The sequence below is a fragment of the Cherax quadricarinatus genome, unplaced genomic scaffold, assembly GCF_038502225.1.
Source record: "Cherax quadricarinatus isolate ZL_2023a unplaced genomic scaffold, ASM3850222v1 Contig935, whole genome shotgun sequence".
Classification (NCBI taxonomy): domain Eukaryota; kingdom Metazoa; phylum Arthropoda; class Malacostraca; order Decapoda; family Parastacidae; genus Cherax; species Cherax quadricarinatus.
Genome location: NW_027195961.1, coordinates 38,098 through 48,691, shown reverse-complemented (window position 1 = coordinate 48,691; position 10,594 = coordinate 38,098).

Below are 10,594 nucleotides of genomic sequence, written 5' to 3'. Positions count from 1 at the left end.
ACCAGTGCCAGCAGCACTCACCTCACCACTACTAGGAGCACTCACCTAACCACTACTAGCAGCACTCACGTCCTCACCACTACCAGCAGCACTCACGTCCTCACCACTACCAGCAGCGCTCACCTCACCACTACTAGCAGCACTCACCTCCTCGCCACTACTAGCAGCACTCACCTCAACACTACTAGCAGCACTCACCTACTCACCACTACCAGCAGCACTCACTTCCTCACCACTGCCAGCAGCACTCACCTCCTCACCAATACCAGCAGCACTCACCTCACCACTACTAGCAGCATTCACGTCCTCACCACTACTAGCAGCACTAACCTCACCACTACTAGCAGAACTCACCTCACCTCTACTAGCAGCACTCATCTCACCACTACCAGCAGCACTCACCTCCTCACTACTAGCAGCACTCACCTACTCACCACTACCAGCACTCACCTCACCACTACTAGCAGCACTCACCTCACCACTACCAGCAGCACTCACCTCCTCACTGCTAGCAGCACTAACCTCACTACTACCAGCAGCACTCACTTCACCACTACTAGCAGCACTCACCTCACCACTACTAGCAGCACTCACCTCACAACTACTAGCAGCACTCACCTCACCACTAGCAGCACTCACCTCACCACAACTACCAGCACTCACCTCCTCACCATTACTAACAGCACTCACGTCCTCACCACTACCAGCAGCACTCACTTCACCACTACTAGCAGCACTCACCTCACCACTACTAGCAGCACTCACCTCACAACTACTAGCAGCACTCACCTCACCACTAGCAGCACTCACCTCACCACAACTACCAGCACTCACCTCCTCACCATTACTAACAGCACTCACGTCCTCACCACTACCAGCAGCACTCGCCTCACCACTACCAGCAGCACTCACCTCATTTTTACTAGCAGCACTCACCTCCTCACCACTACTAGCAGCACTCACCTCACCACTACTAGCAGCACTCACCTCACCACTACCAGCAGCACTCACCTCACCACTACCAGCAGCACTCATGTCCTCACCAATACTAGCAGCACTCACCTCACTACTACAAGCAGCGCTCACCCCCTCACCACTACCAGCAGCACTCACCTCACCACTACCAGCAGCACTCACGTCCTCATCACTACTAGCAGCACTCACCTCACCACTACTAGCAGCACTCACCTTCTCACCACTACCAGCAGCACTCCTCACCACTACCAGCAGCACTCACCTCCTCACTGCTAGCAGCACTCACCTCACCACTACCAGCAGCACTCACCTCGCCACTACTAGCAGCACTCACCTCACCACTACCAGCAGCACTCAGGTCCTAACCACTACCAGCAGCACTCACGTCCTCACCACTACCAGCAGCACTCACGTCCTCACCACTACTTGCAGCACTCACGTCCTCACCACTACTAGCAGCACTCACCTCCTCACCACTACCAGAAGCACTCACGTCACCACTGGAGCAGCACTCATCGCCTCACCACTACTAGCAGCACTCACCTCACCACTAGCAGCACTCACCTCGTCACCACTAGGAGCACTCACCTCCTCACCACTACTAGCAGCACTCCCTCACCACTACTAGCACCACATACCTCCTCACCACTACTAGCAGTACTCACGTCCTCACCACTACCAGCAGCACTCACCTCAACACTACCAGCAGCATTCACCTCACCACTACTAGCAGTACTCACCTCACCACTACTAGCAGCACTCACCTCACTACTGCTAGCAGCACTCACCTCTTTACCACTACCAGCAGCACTCACCTCACCACTACTAGCAGCACTCACCTCACCACTACTAGCAGCACTCACCTCACCACTACTAGCAGCACTCACCTCACCACTACCAGCAGCACTCACCTCACCACTACTAGCAACACTCACCTCCTCACCATTACTAGCAGCACTCACCTCCTCACCACTACCAACAGCACTCACCTCACCAATACCAGCAGCACTCACCTCACCACTACTAGCAGCACTGACATCCTCACCACTACTAGCAGCACTCACCTCACCACTAGCAGCACTCACCTCACCACTACTAGCAGCACTCACCACCACTACTAGCAGCACTCACGTCACCACTACCAGCAGCACTCACGTCCTAACCACTACCAGCAGCACTCACATCCTCACCACTACCAGCAGCACTCACGTCCTCATTACTACTTGCAGCACTCACGTCCTCACCACTACTAGCAGCACTCACCTCCTCACCACTACCAGAAGCACTCACGTCACCACTGGAGCAGCACTCATCGCCTCACCACTACTAGCAGCACTCACCTCCTCACCACTAGCAGCACTCACCTCACCACTAGCAGCACTCACCTCGTCACCACTACTAGCAGCACTCACCTCACAACTACCAGCAGCACTCACCTCACCACTACTAGCAGCACTCCCTCACCACTACTAGCAGCACACACCTCACCACTACCAGCAGCATTCACCTCAACACTACCAGCAGCACTCACCTCACCACTACTAGCAGAACTCACCTCACCACTACTAGCAGCACTCACCTCACCGCTACTAGCAGCACTCACCTCTTTACCACTACCAGCAGCACTCACCTCCTCACCACTACTAGCAGCACTCACCTCTCTGCTACTAGCAGCACTCACCTCACCACTACTAGCAGCACTCACCTCACCACTACCAGCAGCACTCACCTCCTCACCACTACTAACAGCACTCACCTCCTCACCACTACTAGCAGCACTCACCTCCTCACCACTACCAGCAGCACTCACCTCCTCACCAATACCAGCAGCACTCACCTCACCACTACTAGCAGCACTCACATCCTCACCACTACTAGCTACACTCACCTCACCACTACTAGCAGCACTCACCTCACCACTACTAGCAGCACTCACCACCACTACTAGCAGCACTCACGTCCTCACCACTACCAGCAGCACTCACGTCCTCACCACTACTAGCAGCACTCACCTCACCACTACTAGCAGCACTCACCTCACCACTACTAGCAGCAGTCACCTCCTCACCACTACCAGCAGCACTCACGTCCTATACAGATGTTACAGAGTGAACAGGCAAAAGGGGGGGGGCCTGTACATTGCAGAGTCACTTGTTTGCACAGAACTGCTAAATGCCTCAAATGATGTAGTGGAAGTTTTAGCAGTAAAGGTCGAGAACCAAAACCTAGTCATTGTGATAGTCTACAAGCCTCCGGATGCAACATCCCAGCAATTCCAGGAACAGCTGTTAAAAACTGACCACTGTCTGGAAAACCTTCCAGCTCCTGCACCCAACATCTTGCTCCTGGGGGATTTCAACTTAAGGCACCTAAAATGGAGGAATATAGCAAATAATATTGTTGCAGTAATAACACCAGGAGGCAGCTCTGATGAAAACTCACACTCACGCGAGCTTTTAAATCTCTGCACAAAATTCAATTTAAACCAGCAAATAATAGAGCCTACTAGACTGGAGAATACACTAGACCTCATCTTCACTAACAATGATGATCTGATAAGAAATGTCACCATATCAAAAACAATATACTCAGATCACAACATAATTGAGGTTCAGTCATGTATGCGCGGAGCCCCAGACCGACATAATGAGATTAGTCACGAGGGAGCATTCACCAAATTCAACTTCAATAACAAAAACATAAAGTGGGACCAAGTAAACCAAGTCCTAACCGATATAAGCTGGAAAGATATACTAAGCAACACAGACCCCAACTTATGCCTAGAACAGATTAACTCGGTGGCACTCGATGTATGCACAAGGCTTATTCCTCTAAGAAAAAGGAGGAGTAGATGTAAAACAGAAAGAGACAGGCGCTCCCTTTACAGGCGACGGAAAAGAATAACAGAGCGGCTAAAAGAGATCAATATATCTGAAATGCGTAGGGAGACACTGGTCAGAGAAATAGCAAGCATCGAACTTAAGCTAAAAGAATCCTTTAGGAGTCAAGAATCGCGGGAAGAACTAAAAGCCATAAATGAAATTGAAAGAAACCCAAAGTATTTCTTCACCTATGCCAAATCAAAATCGAGAACAACGTCCAGTATTGGGCCCCTACTTAAACAAGATGGGTCCTACACAGATGACAGCAAGGAAATGAGTGAGCTACTCAAGTCCCAATATGACTCAGTTTTTAGCAAGCCGCTAACCAGACTGAGAGTCGAAGATCAAAATGAATTTTTTATGAGAGAGCCACAAAATTTGATTAACACATGCCTATCCGATGTTATCCTGACGCCAAATGACTTCGAACAGGCGATAAATGACATGCCCATGCACTCTGCCCCAGGGCCAGACTCATGGAACTCTGTGTTCATCAAGAACTGCAAGAAGCCCCTATCACCACTAACTAACTAAATAAATAAATAAATAAATAAATAAATAAATAAATAAATAAATGTTGATGAAGACAGGGAAGCTGTGATTTTGTGTATAGGACAAGGAGGAATAACATCTTGTAGGAGTGAGGAAGAGCCAGTTGTGAGTGTGGGGAAAGTTCATGAGGCAGTGGGTAGAGTGAAAGGGGGTAAAGCAGCTGGGAGTGATGGGATAAAGATAGAAATGTTAAAAACAGGTGGGGATTAGTTTTGGAGTGGTTGGTGCTTTTATTTAATAAATGTATGGAAGAGGGTAAGGCACCTAGGGATTGGAAGAGAGCATGCACAGTTCCTTTGTATAAAAACAAAGGGTACAAAAAAAAGAGTGCCAAAATTATAGGTTGGAGGGAGGGGGTAAAGGAGGTTTTGTGGGCGAGGGGCTTGTATTTCCAGAAAGCGTGCGTGAGCATGTTAAATAGGAATGAATGGAGACAAATGGTATTTGGGACCTGATGAGCTGTTGGAGTGTGAGCAGGGTAATATTTAGTGAAGGGATTCAGGGAAATGGGTTATTTTTATATAGCCGGACTTGAGTCCTGGAAATGGGAAGTACAATGCCTGCACTTTAAAGGAGGGGTTTGGGATATTGGCAGTTTGGAGAGATATGTATCTTTATACGTATATGCTTCTAAACTGTTGTATTCTGAGCACCTCTGCAAAAGCAGTGATAATGTGTGAGTGAGGTGAAAGTGTTGAATGATGATGAAAGTATTTTCTTTTTGGGGATTTTCTTTCTTTTTGGGTCACCCTGCCTCGGTGGGAGACGGCTGACTTGTTAAAAAAAAAAAAAGTCTGTTGAGTATACCTGGTAAAGTGTATGGTATAGTTATTATTGAAAGAATTAACAGTAAGACTGAGATTGGGATAACAGATTAACAAGGAGGCTTTAGGAAAGTAGGTGTGTATACCAAGTGTTTACAGTGAAACATAGGTGAACAGTATCTAGATAAGGAAAAAGAGGTAAATGCTAAGAACATTTTTCACAATGTAGGTTTGACCAGGATTGGTATATACAGCAAAGATGTGGCATCTGCACCAAAAAAATGGACAAGAGAAAAGTTGAGAGAAGCTACAAAATAGGTCCAAGGTTAAAAAAAAAAAAAATTTTTTTTTTGCCATATGCACAAAGCCTGAAAAAATATAAATATCATTGTTGGTTGATAGGAACAAAACAAGCATGATAACCACTCTTATACCCTTAAAAAACTTAAGCCAGTCTAATATACAGCATATTAGAACAGTTTAAGATTGAGACACTTATGCAACATATGGGAATCTTTATTCAGGAAACGTTTCACCACACAGTGGCTTCATCAGTCCAATACAAAGTAGAAAGGCGTAAAGAGAGGAGGAGTTTGAGGTAATCAATCCCTCAGCCTGGAGTCGATGTGTTCAGTCCATCAATCTTGTAGAATGTACAGCATAGTCCAAGCATACAATCGGAACATTTCATATTATCACAGCCTTTTTAGCGATTGCACCTGCAAAATAAGTCACCATGGGCCCCAAGAAAGCTTCTAGTGCCAACCATACAGCAAAAAGGGTGAGAATTACTATGGATATGAATTAACCCTTTGAGGGTCGACAGGCCCTCTCCGAAACTCGTTCTCAGGGTCGGCCAAATTTCAAAAAAAAAAAAAAATATTTTTTCTTATGAAAAAATAGTTTTTTTTTTTCTAAACATTATAGGCTAAACAAAAAAATTTTACCGTCAATACTTACCGAGATATGGAGGCGTGAAGTTTGCCAAAATTGAACAACATCTGGTAACATCGCCGACTGCCGTCACCCGGTATTTTTCTATTTACTTTTTTATGTACTATTTTCAATTATTTTTCAATTTTTCTTTTTCTGAGTAACTTTTATGGCCTCTGAGGCCAACATGATCAGTATTTTGTAAGTTATTTCTTTTTCAATACTACACAATAAGGGCGTAAACACTGTTGTCATTATTTTGTTTATAGAAAATATTTACACAAACAAACGATATGAAATGTTGTTTATTACTATTTTTCTATATTTTATATACACATATACAGTCACAGGGAATGTTTCTAGAAGTTCTGCAGCCTGTGGAACTCTTTGAAACATGGTGTCATGCACAGTGGTGTTTTACACTCCTCACACATAAAACGAGTGTCTCTGCGTTGTTGTGGGCGTTTTTTTGTATGTGCACAGACGTAACACCTCTTCTGAGCCTTTTTCTTGAAAGCAGTAGCAGGCAGTTTTACCAGGAAGTGATCACCATGCTTCAGACGAGCAGGTAGTTGTTGATAATTTGGTGGGCGGTCAATTGCAGGTGCTGTTCCTTGGTACTTGAATACTATTTGTCTGATGACAGACAAACAGAATTCGCCGTACTGTGGTTTGTTTCTGGTCCTCATCTTATACATATTATAAGCATTGAGCATGGAAATGTCCAGAAGATGGAAAAACAGTTTGATGTACCACTTATAACTCTTGCGAACACAATCAGCAAACCCAATCTGCATGTCACATTTGTCCACTGAACGCATGTTGAAGGTGTAATCAATCACAGCTGCAGGTTTTAGAATGGGTTCATTGCTCTCTCTATGCTGCCTGCCACTGTCTGCCATTTCATTAGGGTGAACTGATGACAACAGTGTGACATCTCGTTTGTCATGCCACCGAAATGCCATGATGTCATTGGCAGCAAACGCCTGCACCTCACCTCTACGAGTGCCAGCGTCAAACCTGGGCATATGTTTCCGATTTGCACGCACTGTGCCACACACATCTGTCATGTTCACTCGCAAAAAATCACTGAGTGAGGGGCTTGTGTACCAGTTATCTGTATATAATATATGCCCCTTACCAAGGTATGGTTCTATCATTGTTCTAACCACATCACCTGAGATGCCCAATAACTTCCTGGTATTTTGCAATGTATAACTTCCAGTGTACACAATAATATCCAATACCAGACCACTGTAACAATCACAAAGCACAAACAACTTTATACCAAAGCGTTTCCTCTTGCTTGGTATGTACTGCTTGAAAGAGAGTCTTCCTTTGAACAGAATCAAAGACTCGTCAATTACAAGCTTCCTGAAGGGATAAAAATGCGTACTGAATTTCTCTTTCAGATACACAAACACATTCCTAATCTTATATAACCTGTCAGTTCTGTCAGGCCTGGTTTTGTCTGAGAAGTGAAGCATACGTAACATTAGCACAAATCGATTCACTGGCATTATATCACTGAAACCTGGGGTTGCAATCAGGCGGTCTGTTGACCAGTATGATTTCACTTTGTGCTTATACACATGTGGCATAAGCATTATTGTGGCAAAGAAAAGATACATCTCAGCCACAGTTGCCTCCTTCCACTGGTGTAGACGTGATTTTGGTGAAAGTAATGTGTTTGCCATGGTGTACTCGTAGTATGTGTTGCTTTCCATGACAATACTTTCCATCAGTGGTTCGTCAAAGAATAACTCGAAACATTCCAGTTCAGTGGCATTGTTCCCAAGTGTACAAGATGGCCGTATTCCACTTTGGCTGTCATCAAACTGGTGGGCATTTGGAACAAAATTGACAGCTTCCTGCCAATCCCAGGTGCGGTCTGCTGGTGGGTACTGGACAATGACAGGTGGTTGTGGTTGTGGAGGTTGTGGTTGTGGAGGCTGGGTGTGGTGGGTGGGTGGGGGATGGTGGCCTTTGTTGTAGATCAGCTGAGGCAGCGGCGTGGGTGGCAGCGTGGGTGGCAGCATGGCCCACTGCTGGTGCCTCACCGCCGGCACCACTACCACCACGCACATTTTCCATCCCAATTGCAACAGTATCATCGTCATTTTCACTGTCTGTTCCTGTTGTACAGCCACGGGATGTACTCCGAGATGCACTCCTTCCCCTTGGAATAGCATATGGCACACTACCAGAGCGCATATATCGTCGTATATACTGACGCTTCACTGGGGAATATTGCACTTCACTATCACTACTGGAACTAGTTTGAAGAGCTTGTAGTTCATATTCACTATCACTATCATCACCCATGCTCTCATCTGAGTCTGGGATTTGGGAAAATAGAAGTTTCCTCTTGGATTCTGGTACAACTGAACGTGAACAAGACGGCCCAGCACCAGAGGTGGAAGGCTGAGGGTCGTCTGGGTTTTCCTCACTATTACCGATATTATGGTCATTAGTTTCGGTCAAAACCTCACCAAAACCTTGAAACTCATCTTCACTGGCACTTCCATCTGTATTAGAACTGTCACTGGGGAACAAAAGTGTCCCAATTCGCCGAGGAGTGAGGAGCTTCTTACCGCGAGGCATGGTGGACATTGTTTACTAAGATGGCATTCCCACAATGCACCACTGGGTCCCAGATTTTTTTTCTACCGCGCACACCGACCACACAGACCCATTCTCTCACATGTAGGCCTACCAGCCTTTTCCCGCGAGATTTGACGGCGCTAGAATTTGTGCGTACTAGTACGTCAAAAACCCCTGCGCGTAAGACGTACTAGTACGTCCGAAACCCTCAAAGGGTTAAAAGCCTATGAAAGACAGGCTTACTCTGTTGATGTGTTAATGCTAGTGGTGATTGCAAAGTGAAGCCTTTATTAGTGTATCACTCTGAAACTCCCAGAGTGTTCAGGCAAAAGAATGTCCTCAAGGCTAATTTGTGTGTGCTGTGGAGGGCAAACAGTAAGGCATGGGTCACTAGGGACTTTTTCTATGACTGGTTACACCATGCATTTGCCCCCAATGTGAAAAATTAGCTAACTGAAAAGAAATTAGACCTTAAGTGCCTCCTGGTGTTAGACAATGCTCCTGGTCATCCTACAGACGTGGCAGAGCGACTTTATGGGGACATGAGCTTCATTAAGGTGAAGTTTTTGCCTCCTAATACCACTCCTCTCCTGCAGCCCATGGACCAGCAGGTTATTTCAAACTTCAAAAAACTGTACACAAAAGCTCTGTTTGAAAGGTGCTTTGTAGTGACCTCAGACACTCAACTGACTCTAAGAGAGTTTTGGAGAGATCACTTTAGCATCCTCAATTGTGTAAACCTTATAGGTAAGGCTTGGGAGGGAGTGACTAAGAGGACCTTGAACTCTGCTTGGAAAAAACTGTGGCCAGAATGTGTAGACAAAAGGGATTTTGAAGGGTTTGAGGCTAACCCTGAGAATCCTATGCCAGTTGAGGAATCCATTGTTGCATTGGGGAAGTCCTTGGGGTTGGAGGTTAGTGGGGAGGATGTGGAGGAGTTGGTGGAGGAGGACAGTGAAGAACTAACCACTGATGAGCTGCTAGATCATCTTCAACAGCAAGAGGCCAGACCTGAGGAAACTGCTTCAGAGGAGGGGAGAGAGAAATTGAAGAAGTTGTCTACTTCAAAGATTAAGGAAATGTGTGCAAAGTGGCTTGAAGTGTAAACCTTTATGGATGAAAATCACCCTGACACAGCTACTGCAAGCCGTGCTGGTGATTATTACACTGACAATGTTGTGAAACACTTTAGGGAAGTCATAAAGGAACGAGAGGTACAGGCCACTATGGACAGATATGTTGTGCGACAGAAGTCCAGTGACTCTGAAGCTGGTCCTAGTGGCATTAAAAGAAGAAGGGAAGTAACCCCGAAAAGGACTTGACACCTCAAGTCTTAATGGAAGGGGATTCCCCTTCTAAACACTAAGACTCTCTCCTCCTCCCATCCCATCAATCATCACCAGATCTTCAATAAAAGTAAGTGTCATGTAACTGTGCATGCCTTTTTCAGTTTGTGTGTATTAAAATTAATATTTCATGTGGTAAAAATGTTTTTTTTTTCATACTTTGGGGTGTCTTGCACGGATTAATTTGATTTACATTATTTCTTATGGGGAAAATTCATACGCATAACGATAATTTCGCATAACAACATCTTCCTTCCACTACAGACTGATACACTCTTGAAGTCACTCTGTTTCGCTCCATTCTCTCTACATGTCCGAACCACCTCAATAACCCTTCCTTAGCCCTCTGGACAACAGTTTTGGTAATCCCGCACCTCCTCCTAACTTCCAAACTACGAATTCTCTGCATTATATTCACACCACACATTGCCCTCAGACATGACATCTCCACTGCCTCCAGCCTTCTCCTCGCTGCAACATTCATCACCCATGCTTCACACCCATATAAGAGCGTTGGTAAAACTATACTCTCATACAT